The sequence below is a fragment of the Myodes glareolus genome, chromosome 12, assembly GCF_982192425.1.
Source record: "Myodes glareolus chromosome 12, mMyoGla1.1, whole genome shotgun sequence".
Taxonomy (NCBI): domain Eukaryota; kingdom Metazoa; phylum Chordata; class Mammalia; order Rodentia; family Cricetidae; genus Myodes; species Myodes glareolus.
Window position 1 is genome coordinate 50,288,141 of NC_142037.1, and position 20,915 is coordinate 50,309,055.

Genomic DNA, 20,915 nt, shown 5'->3' on the forward strand with positions numbered 1-20,915 from the left:
ATGTTGATAGAGTCACAAACTATCACAGAAGCAAAGTGGAGCTGCTTTTCTTGCCTCCCATCCACTGTGGCAAGCTCTGCATTACCAAATGGACAGAAGAGTGAGGTACAGGCTGTGGAAAGCCTCTATTCCAATAAAGGCCAGTTTCCATAAAAACCTCTGAGATGTCCAGAACAGACCATTTCATCCTTCACTGCTGTGTGCTTAGTCCATTGTTTAATGAGTGCTGTGATAGCAAATGAAAGAAAAATAGAAGCTTAGCTTCTTGGAGTTTGGAGACTAACAGCAGTCAAACATCTGTATTTCTGTTATTTCCTGTAAGAATAACTGAAACCCGCAAAACAACCCTTACTCGATGTCCTCTTTAAGGTGTAACCTAATCTTTCTACTGGGTTGTATCTTACCAACCACTTTAAAGCATTAGCATTAATTCTATGCCCCCATTTTTAGTGTCTAGCTTCCAACTGTAGAAGCTCTGTTCTCCCTCCTTTTACGTGATTAGACTAAATCACTCAACATTCACGCAGTAGTGTGGACTCACAACAAGAGTGAAAAGATTTCTTTCCTGGAAAATGGTCATATCGGGGGAGGGGATGCACTTTTCTTGATTGTTTACAAGTTCTTTTGAAAATTCTACCTTGATTCCTTCAGAGGAAACTGCTCTCTATGACCGAAGACGCTCCAGTACTTCCCAGTACTGCCACTTTGAGGATCCAATTTTTCTGGGAGGTCAGATGTAATATTCTCAAGAGAAGATTGCATGCTTACCACCATAACCACCGCCTCCTGAAAACAGGACTGCTTAGGTCGTTAAGGAAGAAGGGTAGCTGTGCTCATTGAAAATGAAGAGAACTTTTTTTTAGCTCACGGAATCTTTGAATAATAAAAGATCTCAAAATACTCTAAGTGCTTAGATATAATAAAGTCCATGGAAGTAAGTCTCAGAGAGATTATATTCTAGTCTCAATGTCATACAGCTGGTGTATTATAGGACCTCCATTCAAATTCAACTATTAGGAGTTCACTCAGCATATGAGCCTCTCTTTCATTACTGGGAAAGGAAAATGGTATGGAAATCCATATGGGTGTCAAGAAATGGGATCTATTTTGAAACTCCGTGGTTATGATCATCATCTATTCCCTTCTCTGAGTCAGGCTGGCAGTGCAAACCTTCCATATGTCTGACACGAATCAGCTTATTATCGAAGGAGTTCACATAATATGCTTGATCTACTATAGTTTCTGTATTTAACAGGGCTATTTATTCATAACTGCTTTTCTGAAAGATTTCTTAGGAGACTGACATGTCCATCTTCCTCCTTTCCCTTGATATGGTTTACCTCTATTTCCTAAGAGTTTACATTCTGGGTTGGTTTTTTATCGAAAATTATGATGTTAGATAATAATAGAGACGTATGAAATCATCCCCGCTGCCCAAAATAATAACAGGATTTAGGTTTCTAGCTCCAATGACATCAGTGTAGAGGTAACTGCCTTTGGTTGCATGTGTGTCTTGCATGTATTTGTCTGCAACAGACCCTCGCCTGCATCTCAATTTACTTGCAATGGGATTTTGTGGCTCTCTTGAGTCCCTAACAGCTAGTGCTTATGAAGAAAAAGAGCATCAGAAGGGAAAAACACAAATCTAAGAATAATCTCTTATAAATTCCTAATACCATAGACTTTCTAGAATCTCAAGGGAGAAAATTCTATTCACATAGCAAACCAATCCAAATCATGAAAGTATCCAAAACCTGCTTTCCAGATAGTTTATCTGAAATACACACACACACACACACACACACACACACACACACACACACACACACACATATATATTCCCCTCTTTTCCTGTGTCACTTTTTCTGAAGTCTATTGAAGTCTGTGTATGTGTTTAGAGGGACCATCTCGTTCCCCAGAGGCTGTCTATCAGAAATTCTGGCCAATATCCACTTTATTAAAATGTGCTCTTGGTGTTCACTTGGTTACCCCAAGTTTTATCTCTATTTAGGACATTGCTTTCTTTTTCCTGTCACTCTTGGTAAGGATGAAAATTATATAAAACAAATGAAAATGGTTACTTCAGAGCCTTTGATTTAGTAAATGATGATGGTATTGTTTTCAAGAAGTTTTAACTATACCTCCTTCCTATTAGTGAGTCAAATAAACTAGAATTCCGGGTGGCAGCAAAGCTATTAATAGTGGAAATTTTATTAGCTTTATGGATATTTCTCAACTATAAGCAGTTGAAAATGTTTACACCCTCTCACTTTATTCCTGTCTCTAGGGACGAGCTAGATGTTTAGATGTTTACTCTCATATAATTTTTTATGTTTTTCGCTTTTACAAATCATACCCCAAATTCCCATCATCTTGTAATCAATGGAGAGTCACTTCTTTATGGATCAATAAAAACACTGTCCTTTTTCTCTGTTTTCATATAAAAACAGAGATGTCTTTTGTAGATTTCACTCAACATTTGAATATAGGAACATGTAAGATCCTCTGTGAATGTTCCCATCAATGCCTCTGCTACCATCCTCAGAGTCAACCCACACACACACTGAGCCTTCCCTTGCTTAATGAAGAAATAACTGGCTGCCCCCAAAGCGATGCTGGGTATGCAAGTATCGTTTTTGAAATTCTCCCTTCTATTTTCCTCAATTTTCTGCTGCATTTCTTCGAAGGCTTAACTTTCCCGGAGACTTTAATTGGTCCATTTTTAATCCCTTTCGGCATCATATAAGTATTCATTTCCCCTGTAGGAAAAAAGCAAGAGAGCAGTGTTGTTAAATATAAAATATTTTATTGTAGGGCCTCTGTGAGCACTTCAGACTGACCTTTTGTATTGCATGTATGGAGTCAGCACCACACAATATGGGCCCGTCTTGTATTCTATATTTTAAACAACTCTCCACACACTCACCACACAGGCTTTTGCTTAACTTATGTGCCTCCCTAAACTTCCTGCTATCTTTATTACAATGACCTTGAGGCTATATTCACTTCTGGCCAATTAAGCTGTAAATCAGAATTTATCACTAATAGCCATGCAATTATAGGCTGCAGTGGAATTGCTCAGCAAAGAGAGATATCTGTATACATTTAGGTTTTGTTTATCTGCCAAAGATCAGACAAAATTAGAGCAAATTCAGTTTGCTCTATTCCCTCACCCACTCAAAATAATGCTTATCAGGCAAATTTACATGTCATTTTCATTCAAATATGTGTGCAATTCTATATTATCTTTGTAACCTCAGTAAGATTGATTTTGAGGTTACATTTTATTACACATGAGATATAAACTTGTAGGTAAGTACAATAATGAAACTTATTGAGTCTTACAGAACAAAATTTTTCTAGACAATAGTGTTTAAAATTGTGCTTTAATTAACTGTATTGAAACCATCAAAAGTGAAGGTTTGTTTGCTGGTTTGCTTTTTTTATTTTTAGGATGGAACAGGCAAGCTGCATTGAATTTGGGCATGAAATGCCTTTATCTTCATTTAAAATTGTGAGGGTTCTAGTCAACACAGTCAAAATATTTACCCTCTTCAATAAGGCCAGCAATCTAGGTCAGTGATGGAAATGTTGAAAATGCCTTCATTTTTCTCTTCTTGAGGAAATAGAAAAGTAATATAATTGTGATTATCAGAATGCTGTAGCAGAAGTTGAAATACAAAATACACTGTAAATGAAATTTCTTTTGACTTCTATTAATAGCATAAGCTTCTATAAACTGGTTTCTGTGAATCATTGCTTGATATTACTGAAGCTTTTATCTGCACCTTCAAACTCTTCATTAAATGATTCAGAAGTGTATATTGTGAACAGATATTTATTTTATGGGTCATTCTATAAAGCAGAGAATATTTGCATGTGATTAATCTTTTGGATTATTATAAATGCATTAAATTTCTACTGACAATTGGAATTGACAATTACTATTGTAGAATTAAATACTTATGTAAGAGATCATTCAAGTATGACATATTTCAAAATTATCATATTTTAGATATTTTAATGTTTCTGTTAATTAAGATGCTTTTAATAAATTGGCGATATTAAAAACTATCAAGAAATGTATTATATAACAAGGAATTATGCTACTTGAAAGAACATTAATTCTGTCTTTACAATTCACATTATAGAATAAGTAACATATTATAAAGTAATAAATTTCCATAATTATAACAGATAATTAAAAAGGTATCTGAGAATTCCTCAGAAAATTACTTTAAAAATAGATTAAAATTAGGACCTAGGTTTTTTGATACACACTAATAGCTATTTGGGTCATTCAAAAAATGTAAATATTTGCATATTTTAGTTTCCTTGATTTTTTTACATAATGAGATAAACTTAAATTCATGATTATTGCCCACTGAAAGTAAGGTATATGTATATATTTTGATTAAGTCAGTTTTAATTAGTAGTTTAGATTGTTCTAATATTGCCCACATTTAAGATTTCTGATTAATCTTGAACATGAACTTCAAGAAAATTCAATTATTCCAACATAGTCATATACATTTTTTAAAGATTCTAACGGAAACAACAGAAAATCTAAGCATAGAGCCTTGGGCTGATGAGACGGCTCAGCAATTAATACTTTCCTGCTCATACAGAGGATGCTGTCTCAGTTTGTCATTTCAAACAAAGACATATCTGGGAAGAGGGAATATTATTTAAGAAAGTTCCTTTGTAAGATAAACTGTAGAGAAGACTGTAAGGAATTTAAAAAAAAATGATTATTGATATTGGAGGGCCCAACTCACCGAGAGCTGTGACACCCGGGGGAAGTTCATCCAGGGTGGTATAAGAAAGCAGTGGTGGTGCACACCATTAATCCCAGCACAGAAGCAGGAGCATCTCTGGAGTCTGAGGCAACCTGATCTACAGAGCTCGTTCTAGGACAGGCTCCAAAGCTACAGAGAGAAGCCCTGTCTTGAAAAAGTAAATAAATATATAAAGAAATATGAATAAGCGAGTCTGAGTAAGCAACAAGGAGCAAACTAGTAAGCAGTGTTCCACCATGGCCACCTTTCCTGCTTCAAGATTCCTGCCCTGACTGGCTTCCCTAAATTTCTGTTATTGTGGACTGTGACTGGGACATGTAAGCTGAAATCAACCTCTTCCTTCCTACAGTGCTTTTGGTCATAGTGTTTAATCACAGCCATATACACGACAACTAATACAAGAACCGTAGTTCAGTTTTTAGAATGCATAATAGGCAGCCCATAAGTGCCTATAACTCTGGAACTGAAAAAATCCAACACGGCATATATGCTTTCACATACACACAAATAAATAAAAAAAACTAAAAAATTATTGAATACATTTTTATTGTTGAAAATAGATTCTTCTCTCATACAACACATCCCAAACACAGTTTAGTCTCCCTTTCCTCCTCCTTGCAATCTTAATCCCACTGTTCCTCCAAATCTGCTCACCCTCTGTTTTCTCTTCAGAAAAGCAGGCCTCCAAGAACCAACAGCCAAAATGACAAAGAAGACACAATAAGATAAGAGTAAAGTACTCATATTAAATCTGGACAAGGTAACTTTTTTTTTTAAAAAAAAAAAGAAAATCAATGTCCTTTTAACTGAAATATAATGTAAATTGTGTCATGGTTTGTACAAATTTTCAAAAATGGTGCCTTTAGAAGGCACAATGAGCAGAAGAATGGAAAGAGATGATGTGAATTAGGAATCCAGGAGGCAGTTTAAGTGAACTTAAATGAAAGCAAAACTTTGGAACATAAAATACAGTTTAAAAACATGTCTATATGCTTATGACATGGGAAATGGTCTATGTGACAAGAAAGTCATATGTCACATGGACCATGGGAGAAATGAATGGCAAGTCTTACATTTATCTTGTTACTAGATTAACAATAATAAAGATTTTGAGTTTTATCTGCAGGTCTGTGGAACACTACAAAGAATTTGATTAGATTACTGTAACCATTTTTAAGGAAAACATAAAACCTGAATATACCAAAGTCCCTAGAATACCAAACCCTCCCAAAAGTAAATAAGATCATGGAAAACACACAGACTACAGAAGAACAGCAATGAAAAACATATGCTTTACAGTTTGATTTGGAATATGCAATACAGGAGCTATATTATAGGTGATCATATTGAAAAAGAAGAGTTGCAAGGCAATCATCCTGAGAAAATATTTGGTAGAACAAAAGATTGTATAGAGAGGGAGAAGTTATCTCATTCTGGGATCTGCATAGAAAATCCCATGCCTGGCTAAAATATGCTCCAGTTTCTCCCAACTCACATCACTGCAACACTTACAATAGCGTGGAATAACACGTCCACTAATACGGGATCATTGTGTTTGTTCATTCATCTATTAGCTTGGCTTTCACTTAGTAAGAAGATATGAATCGCCAGATATTACCATATGGGAAAAGAAATGAATAAAGCTAAGACAGGTTCCTTTCTCAAAATTTTATAGCTTCTTGATACATGAGAAAACCAAGAAGCAAACAAGCTAGCTCCAAATCAAAGACCTATAGATCCAGGAGGGTTAAGGCAGATGGAACTAATTGTATTTTCAGATAATAAGATAAGTAATATCTTATTATCTGAAATAGTATTTCAGATACTATCTAATAAATTTCAGATAATATCATTATAATAAGATGATAATATAGCAACCAATACAGGACTTTTTTAAAAATTCAATACATAGTTTTACTGAACACATCAGAATGATAAGGGTATTGAACAAACAAACACACAAACAACCAAATCCACAGTTCATTCAAAAACAGCACATAGAGTTGATTTCTTAGACTTTCAAAACATGACACCTATGATATGGGAAGCAGGAAGCTTTCAGAGATGTCTTTACAGGTGGAAAGAGTAGGGATCTGAGGAAAGCAAACAGATCCAAAGGGGCTCATCTCATTAACATGAATATACGTTATTCATAACTCTGTCATGGAATACAAACATTTTCAGGAGATGAGAAGGTAAGATCAACTCAAATATACCCAGAAGTAGGAATCATGCTTCATAGAGTCTACATACAACAATGCCCATAGTAATAAGACTCGAACAATTAATTCTACTTTCTTTAACATAAAAAATAATAGCTAATGAATCTGACATATTTGTATCCATCTATATATCTCAAAATTATCACACAAAAATATTTTACTTATTTTGGAAATTTTTATATTTCTTTTTGCTACGGTTATATCTCTATTTTTAATATTTTTTCATAAAACATATATAATACATATATGTGTCATATAATGCAAGACTTGTTTTATATTTGATTAGTGTTTTACCATTCAATACACAGTTTTTTCAAATACATTACTGATATATAGCACATACGCAGACACATTACCTTTTTAAAAATCTTAAACAGATACCTAAGCTACTTAACTTTCCTTAAGTATATTTATAAGTCTCCAAATGAAAGGGAACATGTCAAGATATTGGAGTATCACGGTGCAAAAGCTAAACACAGTGAACCCTCGATAAATATTAGCTGAATGAGCAAACACAGTCAGAGGGTAGTGGAAATTCCATGGCAGGAACAGGAATTTGTAATTTATCCCACAAGGAAATCCCCCCCCTCAAAAAAAACCTTTTTACACAGAGAAAAGAATGCAAAAAGCAGTTATTTAGAAATATTTCTCTGATGTTGGATTCAGGAATAATGAGGGGGAAGGCTGGGATGAAAATTTATCAAGAAACTGTTACAAGAATCTAAAACATGAATCTAGGTCTCAATAATGGCAGACAATAAAGGAATAAATGCTTTTTAAATAAAAGTTGGGAAATTGTTAAACTGCAAGCTGCAAACTGTGTAATGTCAAGGAAGAAACATCTAAGGTTACGGCAAAGACTAGATTTGAGGGAAGGATTACGGGGCAACGTTATAGAGGGCCTCACCCAGCACTTAAGCGTCTCTCTGAGGCAGCTGTGTTACCAATTGGCAGCAATTCTTCTCTCTGTAGATAAAGGATGCATTCCCATTAGTACTTTGAATTTGATTAATCTTACTCTAAACAACCTTCACTTAGGGTCTGTTAAACATTATTTTTGAGGATTGGAAAAATGAGTTTCATAATAATATATGCTACAAGCCTCCAAAGCACTATATAATGTTCATGAAATAGCTTCCTTCAAGTAAACAATTAGCACTGGCACTTGTAAACATTTAATAATTAAATTAGAAGAGAAATGTTTTCAGTAAGCATATTATAAAATATAGCACAAAGATTTGGCCATAAATTGACTTAGAAAAAAAATGTATGAAGAATTTTTCTTTTAAAACTTAAGATCATAATTCTGTGGCTTGATTTTATTGATAGAGATAACTTGTAAGCTGACATTTTCCAAATTAAATTTATTTAAATATAATATTTTTCAAATTGTCTTTTTAAACAAGTTTCATTATAAAATTTAGTTTACTCAGTAAACTATTTCATTGAATTTTTCCTGAAATAAGTGAAATCTCATGATAGATAGAGCAAACCATATTAGATCCAAATGGTTCTTTATAATGCATTAAAATATTTTTTAATTTATAATTTATATTTATAAATTTATAATTTATAATTTTGTATTTATAATTTATAAAAAAATTTATAATTGCATAAACTACAAAATGTGTCAATGCGAACTCATGGGGCTCTCATCTATGTTGACCTTTTCATGCATAGAAAGAAGAGAGGATGCTGCGGGAACACCTTCTGCTCCGTCAGCCAATAGCCACTGAAATACCAGCCCACTGGGGCGTGGTCTATTTCTCTTTTAAAAGGAGCCGCAAAAAAAAAAAAAAGGAGCCACAAGTCTCGGCTCAGGCCTCTTGGTTAAGGCTCCTGCTCCAGCGACGAGGCTCCCCTTCTGACGGTTTATGGTGTATGTAAGTTTTACCCCCCAAAATAAATACCCCCTTAAAACATAATTGGTGTGGGATTGATTCGCCATTATCTGGCGCCCGAACGTATGATTTTTTCCCCTCTCTTTGCATGGGCCAAGCAACCAGAGTCGCACACCGCTACTGGCTCCTGACTGGCCCCAACCTCGGGCGGATCAGGGAGGGAACTTTTTGGCTTCCGTTACCCCTATCCGGCACTGTCTTCCCCGCCGCCTGGCTGAGTCCTGCGCTCGAACTGCGCCGGAGCACACGATCTGTGAATTTAACCTCTGGATTTGAGTGTATATATTTTAGAGCTTGCTTCCTGAATTGACGCCATTGCCACATGGATTCAGGTGCGCCCCCACCACCTACTGGCAGGCAACGGTCATTACAGGTAAGATTTTTCTTTTCAGTTGAAAATAAATATATAAATACATACATACATACAAGTACAATTTCTTTTGATTGACAATGTCAGAAAATATTACTATCTAAAAGTTCAATGGTTTTTTTTAATTGCGCTATGGAGGATATTTTGATGGATGTCTCTGATATTCCTCTTACTTGGTTATTCCTGGGATCTGTCGCTTTTCTGGTGTTTGGCTATTTTATAAGGATGATACAGTCCTTACAGACTGAATCCACAATGCTGATGACAGAGATTAAAACCTTAAGGACAATTCAGACTGACACCAACCTCCTCAAAAAAGAGTTTGGAGTTTTCAAGGAGGAGACTAGATCAGAGTTTGGAGTTCTCAAGGAGGAGACTAGATCTTTGTCTGATATGACTCAGTCGGCTGACCAAAATATCAAAAAGGTACAGTCTGATATTGCTTCATTAGAAGGGAGCTTCACTGCTCTGGAGGAGGGGACAACCAAAATGACTCATAACCTCCAGTCCATGACTGTAAGTGCTGAAACATTAGCTGAGAGGATTATAACCATTGAATGTGAAAATTGGAATTTATCAAAAGGGTATGATAGATTAATTGACAGGATTTCCATAAAAGAAGGCACAGTACATGCCATGAGGATTATGTCCGAGGAGGATATGGTATCTCTAACGGACAAGCTCCACGCAATAGAATTATCAATGAAGGCGATTGTGTCCAAGGAGGAAATGGTGTCTCTGATGGACAAGCTCCATGCCTTAGAATCGTTAATGAAGGCTTGGGAGCATAATACTGTCAGGAGATTCAGGACTTACAGAAGTCAATGGTGAGCAGATTTAATAAGATTGAGGAAATAATAGACTCTGATGAACAGGAGCAAAAGGTAAAAAGGCAACATTCACCTCAAATAACTCTCAGTCTACATAGAGTTATACCTGCCTTTCCAGTAATAACATCAGAAAAAAATAACAGGCTCCAAAAACCCTAAGGTCATTAAAGAACATACATGGGAGTCTATAAGTATGAATGATCTGAAAGAATTTAAACAAGCACTTGTGAATTATGGACTACATTCATCCTTTGTTAGGGAGATGTTAAAATCCTGGGCTCTGAGCAGCAGGGCTACCCCTCAAGATTGGAATCAATTAACGTCAGCTGTCCTCGAGAACGGACCTTTAGAGTTCAAAGGGCTGGTAGATTTTTCTATATGTCCAGCATCTAATTGCTCTTGTACCAGCTGTTCTAAAGCCTGTAACTTTTCCTCAGCTAAAGGCTACTGTTTAGTCCATATTGGTTTCTCAGTCAACCACTGTAGAAGCATGGCTGTTGGTACCTCTGAAGGGCCATCAATTGTGTTGTGTTCTTGTATAGCTCTAATGGCTGGTTTCTGCCATCTGTAATATCTTGTAATATTGTCCTCAGAAATATAGGCTCTGGAAACAGCAGGAATGTTAATTTGGGTATTCCATTGCTGCAATAGGTCACGGTCCCATAAATTCACTGCAATATTGGCTACATATGGCCTTAGTTTTTCTATTTGTCCATCTGGACCTATACAATTGACCCATCTCGTGCTTTGTCTTACTCGAGATAGGGTTCCAATTCCTAAAAACTGAATATCTACCTCCTGAAGAGGCCAATGCGGATGCCAAGATTCTGGAGTAATGATACTTACATCTGCACCTGTGTCCAGTAAGCCTGTAATAAATTTGCCATTTACACACACTCTTAGCTGTGGTCTTTGTTTATTTATAAAAGTCTGCCAGAATATACGTTTACTTTTTCCTCTTAGATTTCTTGATTCATTCAACACATTGAACTCATCCTTCAGGCCGTTATTGCTTTTAACAGCAGGCATGGGACATTCTAATTTTCCTGAAGAGGCATGTTCTCTGCAGTGATCGGAAATGACTGGACCACATTTGCCATGGCGGCCTTCGAGAGGCCCCCATTGAGTTTCCCGATGGCAACGGGTTGCCCTGTTTATCTCTTGTTGACATACACTCTTTCATCCAGTGCCTGCCCTTTCCACATCTACATAAACCTGAAGGCTGAGTCCTCCTATTCCTGTTATTCCTAGAAGAGACATTATTCCTGGAATTCCATTGTCTGCAGCCCCTTTTCATGTGTCCCATTTTGCCACAATGAAAGCATTTTGTAATCTGATGTCTCCTTTTACGTTTGGAAAATGCTTCTTGCACCCATGTTTCATTGACATAATCAAATGTATCAACATTCATTGTATGCAAAACCTATTCTTCCAAAGGCGCTGATATGATCTTTAAAGGCCCCAGGATCCTTTTGCATTCTACATTGGCATTCTCACAATCCAAAGACTCAATTAATATATTTCTTGCTTCTGGATCAGGTATCCCTATTTGTACAGCCTTAGTTAGTCTTTGCAAAAAGTCACTAAAGGGTTCTCTTTGACCCTGTTTGACCCTGATATATGATTCTACTCTCTGATCTGAGTCTTAAACCCTGTCCCAGGCCCTTAGAGTTGCTGTAGCGCATATGGATAAAATGTTTTCATCATAAAGAGCTTGTTCCTGAGGATCAGAGTAAAGTCCTTCCCCTAGAATTTGTTCTGGAGAAACCTCAATTCCTTTCACTGATTCTTGTTGTTAAGAAAAAAAATCTGGTAAATGGAGAATGGTGACAGATCTTAGAGCTATCAACAAGGTTATTCAACCTATGGGCCCTCTGCAATCTGGAATTCCTCTGCCCTCCTTGTTACCAAAGTGATGGCCTCTTATAGTTATTGATCTGAAAGATTGTTTCTTCACTATACCGTTACAAGAAAAAGATAGAGAAAAGTTTGCCTTCACAGTGCCTACTTATAATAACTCTCAGCCTGCAAGGAGGTACCAGTGGACCGTCCTCCCACAGGGAATGTTAAACTCTCCCACCCTGTGCCAATATCTTGTAAGCCAACCATTGAAAATTATACGAAAACAATTACCTAAGTCCATTATATACCACTATATGGATGATATCCTGATATCTGATCAAAACAAAGACACCTTAGAAAGGCTGTTTGAAGAAGTAAAAATAGTATTACCTAGCAGCAATTTACCATATTGACTATAGGTTTGCTATATAGATTCTTTATTGGAAATATGCTTGCACTGTCACTTTCATGAATTTTATCATGAAGGCAGGTATGATTTTATCAAAGGTTTTGTCTGTGCCTTTCGAAATAATCAAGGAATTTATTGATTGATTTATGTATATAGAATCATTCCTAAATCTCTGAAATAAAGACAACTTGATCATCATGGATGATCTTTATTTTATTAATTAAATATGTTCATTTATTTTTATATCTTTTTTTAAATTTTTTATTTTTTTATTTGTTTGTTTATAAATATTTCCACGTCCTCCCCTCCTCCTCATACCTTCCCATTCCCCCCACTCCCTCTCCTCCCACCCCTCCTCTTCCCTCTCCAGTCCAAAGAGCAGTCAGGGTTTCCTGCCCTGTGGGAAGTTCAAGTTCCTCCCCCCTCCCTCCAGGCCTAGGAACGTGAGCATCCAAACAGACTAGGATCCCAAACAGCCAATACATGCAGACGAAACAAGACCCAGTGCCATTGTCAATGGCTTCTCAGTCAGCCCCCATGTCAGCCACATTCAGAGAATTCGGTTTGATCAGATGCTCGTTCAGTCCCAGTCCACCTGGCCTTGGTGAGCTCTCATTCAATCAGTCCTTATACTATTTACAAGGAAGCTGAACCTGCTTGCCCCTCTTTTTCTTGTTCCCCTTCCTCTGTTCCTGCCTGCTGCACTTTTGGATTGTGTAATTCAACCAGTCAAGCGGAAGATTCTGATTTATGAGTTTACCCCTAAATAAATATCTATTTCGTAAAAAAAAAACATAGTATTACCTAAATGGGGATTGCAAATTGCTCCTAAAAAAATTCAGAGAGGAGATTCTGTTAATTATTTAGGTTATAAAATAGGTTTACAAAGAATTAAGACACAAAAGGCACAAATCAGGAGAGACCGGTTATGAACTCTTAATGACTTTCAAAGATTATTAGGAGACATCTCCAGCCTACGACCAGCTGTTGGGATAACACCTGATCTAATTATTCATTTAAACAAGACCTTGGATGGTGATAAAGACTTAAACAGTCCCAGAGAATTAACAGCCGAAGCAGAAAAAGAACTGACAATGGTTGAGGAAAAATTACAGGAGGCTCATGTGGACAGGGTAAATCCAAAGTTTAGTTGTATTCTCATCATATTGCCTTCCAGAATTTCTCCTACAGGAATCTTGATGCAAAGAGATGATATTATCTTGGAATGGATCTTTTTACCACACAAACCAAGTAAAAAATTAAAAACTTATGTGGAAAAAGTCTCTGAATTGATTATAAATGGAAAATTGAGACTTTGTCAATTAGCAGGTATAGACCCAGCAGAAATTATAATGACTTTCACTGCTGATGAGATAAAAAAGTTGTGGGAAGACAATGAACCATGGCAAAGAGCTTGTGCTAATTTTTTGGGAGAAATCAATAACAATTACCCAAAAAGCAAGAGACTTAACTTTATAAAGAGAACTTCTTGGATCCTTCCTCGAATTGTCCATGATGCTCCAATAACCGGAGCCCATACATTTTATACCGATGCTAATAAATCAGGGAAAGCAGGTTACAAATCAGAAGAATTGAGTAAAGTGGAACAAAGTCCTTATGATTCTGTCCAGAAGGCAGAATTATATGCCATCCTTATGGTGCTTAGGGATTTTAAAGAACCTCTTAATATAATTACTGACTCACAATATGCAGAAAGAGTTATTTTGCATATTGAAACTGCTGAATTTATACCTGATGATACAGAACTGACCTCATTGTTTATCCAGGTACAAGACATGATCAGGAACAGGCTCTGCCCTATGTATATAACACGTATCCGATCCCATACGGATGTGCCAGGTCCTCTAGCACAAGGTAATGCAGATATTGATCAATTATTGATTGGTAGTGTGCTGCAGGCATCTGAATTTCATAAAAAACATCATGTCAATAGCAAAGGCTTAAAAGAGTTTTCTATTACATGGCAACAAGCTAAGGAGATTGTAAAGAAATGCCCTACTTGCTCTTTTTATAACCAAACACCATTGCCTGCAGGGACTAATCCAAAGGGTATTAAAAGCAATGAAATTTGGCAGATGGATGTGTTCCACTTTGCAGAATTTGGAAAATTAAAATATGTACATAACACCATTGACACTTATTCAGGCTTTCAGTGGGCAACTGCTTTAAGCTCAGAAAAAGCTGATTCAGTAATCACACATTTATTAGAAGTTATGGCCATTATGGGTATACCTGCACAAAGAAAAACAGATAATGGTCCAGCTTATATATCTAGGAAAATGAAACGTTTTTTTGCTTATTATAATATTAAGCATGTTACAGGTATACCATACAATCCTACAGGTAAAGCAGTCATAGAAAGATCAAATCGAACTATAAAGGATATGTTAAATAAACAGAAAGGGGTGGAAAATGCCCCCAGAAATAGATTGCATAATGCCTTATTAACCTTGAATTTTCTTAACGCTAATGAGAAGGGAACAACAGCAGCAGAAAGACATTGGATAATGGAAAAGTGTGCTGAACTAAATCAACCGGTTTATATCAAGGATGTGCTGACCACTCAATGGAAGCCAGGAGATGTACTACGTTGGGGAAGGGGTTTTGCTCTTGTTTCCACAGGAGAGGAAAAATTGTGGATATCATCAAAATTAATAAAGGTTAGATCTGAAGAGAAGAAACCTCTTGGAAAGGAGAAATGACAGCATCTACAATGATGATGACCATACAGGTGGTAAGAAAAGCATAAAATGGGGGCAGGGTTCTGTTCTTATCTCCACAGGAAAACACTCATCTTTGAAAAATTCAAAGGACCCTGGATGTTTGAATACTGACAGATGAAAAAATAACTACCCAATATGGATTATCAAGAAAACTGAATAGATTCTGTGAGTATGAAGTTCTGGAATATACTAAATCATATTTTTGAATTTATAGAGCTGGTTTTGGAGTTGGACTCTTGGCTCAGTCCCTCTCTAATTCCAAACCTGTTGTTAGGAGAAAAACCCAGAGTTTCTGCAGTTTCTGTCTTATGTCAAGAGCCATGATATGAGACAGAAAGAAATATGAGTTTAGAAAACATCTTTGCTTTTCTTCATATCTATCATACTTTTCATTGAATATGTCTATCAAACCTTTCATTGAATATATGTTTGTATATGTCTATATAATTAATGTCTAAGTTTTCCACAATGAACAATGAGTTCTTTCTGCACTGACATTTGAAGTTTTCAGGAAGAAGATGGGACCCCCACAACAACAACTCCACTCGGTTGATATGACATCATGATACTGATAGTGCTACTACAAGTCCTGTTCCGGGTATCAGCTGCACAGATGATTCCAACTTGGTTAGCTGAAATGGTGCACATCTTGAACAACATTCTGGCCAGACCTCCACAAAATACTCAGAGACTGCTTGCAATTTTAAAAGACAGTGATCTTGAAATTTAACCATCATTTTACTTTCACAGGATCCTCTAGAAAGAACCTCACCCCCATGACAGCTGGAAGTAATTCTAGAGGACCATGTCCCCTCTCTCAGCAAAGTTTGTCCTCAGGTTTAGGAACAATATTTAGGGATTGATTATAATTAGTATACGGTTGAGAGTTTGAAAGGAATTTTTAAGTTCAGGGATCATTTGGGGAAAAAAAGGGATAATTTGATAGATAATAATGGTATTTGTGAGTTATTGTTTATAGATAATTACATCGGCATATATTGAATATTGTATATATGCATGCTTCTACCTGTTTAAAACATTTTTATGTATTGATATATATTGTATTGATATATGTATACCATATTGCAGTGTCCATTTCTACCTCTGATTAAGACACTCATATATTGTTTATGTATTGATATTTATTGTTTACATTTGGAGGTCATTGTCCTCATTTATTGCACAGTTGTTTATTCTCTTAGTCTTTAAGTTAGATACATGTTAAGAATTGTAGATCAATAGTCATCTATGTCTGTCATATTTATGGTTAGACCAATAAGGTTCTTTAGATACATAGAGATTATATATAAATAGTCTTCAACCTCTTCGAAGAGCTGTAGAAAATGGCATTTAATTTAATCTTAGAGTTCTGTGTAGTGAGACACAATCACTCCTGGCAACACTGACCTATTCCCGAGAGATTGTTGAGCACCAAAGACACTCCACTTGGAGCTTGTCTTCTTGACAAAACTGGCCTCTGGGTAAGGAACTGCCCATACCTCAACTACTGACAAATACACGGTATCCGGAAATGGGTAAACAGAACTGTCAAATCTTGCCAAGACTGGGTAAGATGGTTTTGAAAAATCTCTTGCCTGTTAAAATCCGGAAATGGATAAAATCTGGAAATGGATAAACATAACTGTTAAATCTTGCCAAGACAAGGTAAGATGGTTTTGAAAAATCTCTTGCCTGTTAAAAATAATCTGTCAGTTATTCAAGGCCTTAATCAAAGTTGGTTACTTCAACGCTGCAAACAGGTCTTTGGTGATTGCCCAGGTAGCCAGTTGTCTCTGTGATTTGTTGCATGTTTTGGAAGTTCTTTGATTGCACTTCCCAATTACTCAGGTAACATTATTTCCCTTCTTGGATCTTCTATGGGGTTGAAGACTAAATAAATGTAGCTACTTTCCTCTCATGATTTGGCCAAGTTATCTATTATACAAGACTTTAGCTAGTTAGAATAGGATATTTGTACTTATTGCATATAATTGTGTAGGTTTGTACTTATGGTATATAATTTCATAGTAGGCTTAGAACTCTATTACTTAAACAAAAGGGGGAGGTGCTGCAGGAATACCTTCCGCTGCTTCAGCCAATAGTCGCTGAAGCACGAGCCCCCGGTGTTGCGGGAGTGCCTTCCGCTCCGTCAGCCAATAGCCGCTGAAATACCAGCCCACTGGGGCGTGGTATATTTCTCTTTTAAAAAGATCCACAAGTCTCGACTCTGGCCTCTTGGTTCCGGTGCTTGATTCCGGCTCCTGCTCCAGCGACTAGGCTCCCTTTCTGACAGTTTATGGTGTATGTAAGTTTTACCCCCCAAACTAAATACCCCTTAAAACATAATTGGTGTGGGATTGATTCGCCATTAAGGGGAACCTATAAATAAATCATTACAGAATTCAGACTGTCCCAAAAATGAGCTTAGTGTTTTCTTGAGTTTGTGTAGAAGCACTGTTATTTTTGATGAGATATAGTGGAAATCCCTGCAGTTACAGCTAAAGATTTTCTGAATACCTAGTGTTTCAGAATTCTATGTTGAAGTACCCCTAATCTAATAGAAGAGGTGATCATAAATGAGACTACTCAGTGTCTGCCCTCCTCCTTCTGGAGTACAAAACTGAAGAAAACCACTTCTTAAGCATTTACGAGGCAGGTCTTTATTGCGCAATCACATCGAATCCCTGATAGCAGTTAAATTTGCACAATTTTGTTGTCTCTATATTTACACTAAATGAAAATAAAGTTTGAAAGGGAAAAGCACACAGTACAAGTATCCTAACAAATTTAAATGAGTCTTAAAGATCTACATTTACTATTTTATCAATCATCAACTCTGGGGAAAGTGTTAAACCTTTCTACAATGCATCCTTATTTTAAAAGTATATAAATGTTAACACAGGTAAACAGTACACTAGGCCATTTTTCCTCACTTGGAATCAGTGGGTTAGCACATTAACTGAAGCATATCTAGAGAACCTCTGGGGAATCAGGAAAGGTCCCTGTCAAAAGGCAGAAATTTCGTGTGTGCCCCGTCCCATATGCAACGGTCAGTGAAACTGAAAATGATTTCCATGGGTCTAGCCTACTGACAGAAACAAAGAACAAAACAGGGTCCTGCCCAGCCCCATGACAGAAAGAGCTGGACAATGATACCCACACAGAGACCCAGGATGGTCTGCCACGGGTCCCGAAGCGCAAACCCAGGCACACCCAGTGCCTTGTGCAGCTAGGGAAACAGGCATTAGTATGTTCAGCAGATGCATGGGTGTGGTATGTGTGAGAAAGAGACAGACAGAATGGTTCATGTCCTGTGGACAGAGCCATGTCTGAAGAGGTGAAAGCAGTGAGAATCGAGCTGATGTGGATGGCTTGATTGCTACCCAGGACTATTGTGATATCTGGACCTGGGCTGCTACTGCCAGAGCCAAGGTCTGCGTTCATGGTCATGATGCAGTCATAGACTATGTTGATATCCATGGCTTCTGATACCATCCAAGGCTGAGAGAATAGGGCTGTACAATGTTGACTCTGCCACATCACTGCCTACAAAACAAGGAAGGACTGGTTCTATCCTTCACCAACTGCAGCTGTTCAGAGAACAGGTCCTGCACCTCACCTGGGAAGCAAGTAGAGCCAACCCTGTTGGCAGAGGTGTGGGTGAGCCCGCTGCTTATGAGCATGGGGGACCTGTCCCCACTACTCATTTATTATAGTGAGCCATGGGCAGGGGAGAGATGACACTTGCCCCTTGCTGCCTGTAACAAAGGAAGTAGTTGACATTCCCCCTTACAAGCTAGCTGTAGCTCCTCACCTGGGAAGCACAGTAGAGCTGACCCTATTGACTGGGATGCAGGTGAGCCTGTGAAACCAAATTTGAAGAAAATTTTAATTAAATTCTGGCCACGTGAATGGGCTTTGGCCAGGTCTATAACCAGGTTCCCCTAAGGAAAGGGTCCAGAATCAAGGATGGCAAGGCCTTTAAAGGAAACCCCATAATTTATTGCATTTCCCATCAGGTTCAATCAAGGCAAGCATATATCCTGATATATCTCCTGCCTATGTACCTCTCACCCGCATGCAATCAAGCACATCCATATCCAATGTTGATTGGTCAAACAAACTTGTTTAGGAGACTGAAAAACATGTAGCTTGTTTTCTTCCATAAACAATAGCTTCCAGCATGTCAGTACTTATCTATCCTTGGACAAGGGGTTTGCAGATCAGAGGCATTTTTGCTTCATGGATCTCTAAAACATACTAATTAAAGCTTACTAATTAAAACTTAAAATGTAACTTTGGCTCTCATGAACCGGCCCAAGAACATGAGCATGGGAGAACTGGCCCTGACCCTCATCTGCCATACGGTAGTGTGGGCAGAGGAGAGATGCCTGCCTCCTAGCCCCTGGATGCCTATGGCAGGTGGGAGAGCTGTACCTACCCCTCACCAGCTACAGCACTCAAGACAGTGGCCCGTGTACCTCCCCTGGGCAATAACAGAGCTGGCTCTGATGGCAAAGGTGTGGAAGGGCCTACCCTAAGGGCACGAAAGAAGAACTGGCCCTGCTTTTTGCCCATTATTGCAAGGGTGAACTTGCCAGGGTAATGCTGAAGAGCTCACCTTGTGCTGAGAACAGGGGAGAGCTGGTGGGCTAACCAACCCTGCAATTATTCAGGCCCAGAACCAGGGTTTTGATTAGCTTTCCCTGACATCCACCCCATTTATGATCTGCTGGAGTATATGAAGGGTGCACACTCAAAGCTGCAGGATCTCCATGACACAGAGCAACAACTGTTTATCCAAGAGGAGTCCCAGCGAGGGCCCAGCATCAATAGTGTAGGAGAAACCAGAGAACTCAAACCAGACCAAAGACTTTCTTGCAATGAACCTCTGCATGTAAAGATACATTGATAAAATGATTTACTGTGTGACTCACTGTGTCACACTATAGCTTCCATGAGGAGGTTGATTCTTTTCTTTATTTTTTTTCTCTTAAATTTTATTTTTTTTGTTGGGTGGGGGAATTGCAAAGGCAGAGGGCTGATACGAAGGGAGGGAAATGAATGGGATTGAGATGCGTGATGTAAATGACACAAAGAATTTTACAAAAAGAAAGTTTAAAAAAAAGGAGATGTAACCAGGTAGTCCAGCAGTAGAGCATGTCACGGCAATAGCTGAGAGACGGGTTAGAGTACACACAAAATGACTATCCAAGTTAGAGACTGATGAAAATAAAATTCATACATCAGGTGAGAGTACACTTTCCCAGACAAATTGCAAGAGGAGCAAGGAGTCAGAAAACACCTGAGAGATTTTTAGGTGCTCAGGCTGAGAAAGAACTCCCCTGAGTGAATATCACTAAAACTAGTACTGATGATTGTTTTTCAATCATTCCAATGCAAAGAAAGAAGGAAAGGAGGGAGAAAACAAGAAAGGAAGGCAAAGTATGAGGTACAGAGAATCAGAAAAGACTGGGGAGGGAGTTCAGGGGAAGGGTTTCTCTTTAGCATGGGCAAAGTCACTTCTAAACAAACAAAGGAAGATAACATTTTTCAGAAATAGAAAAATAATCCTATTTTTACATGGAATATCAAGGGTTCTTAAATAGTTAAATAATCTTGAAAACTAAGAACAAAGATGAAATACTAACATGTACAGGTTCAAAGTGTTTTATGAAACAAAATGTCCTTGTTTGGTGGAAAGTTTCAAGCCCCATCCCTTGTAAGTTGCCACAGATCAGACACCACCTCCAAGAAAGTCCACCAAAATACGACCCCTACCCAGGAAGAGTCAAGAC

At 37.6% G+C, this 20,915-nt stretch overlaps 1 pseudogene; it reads right to left on the minus strand.

The window, feature by feature from the left end:
• Window positions 1–18,597, minus strand: part of LOC146892188 (large ribosomal subunit protein uL30 pseudogene) — a 44,727-nt pseudogene extending 26,130 nt beyond the window's left edge.
• Window positions 18,598–20,915: the final 2,318 nt, after the last annotated feature.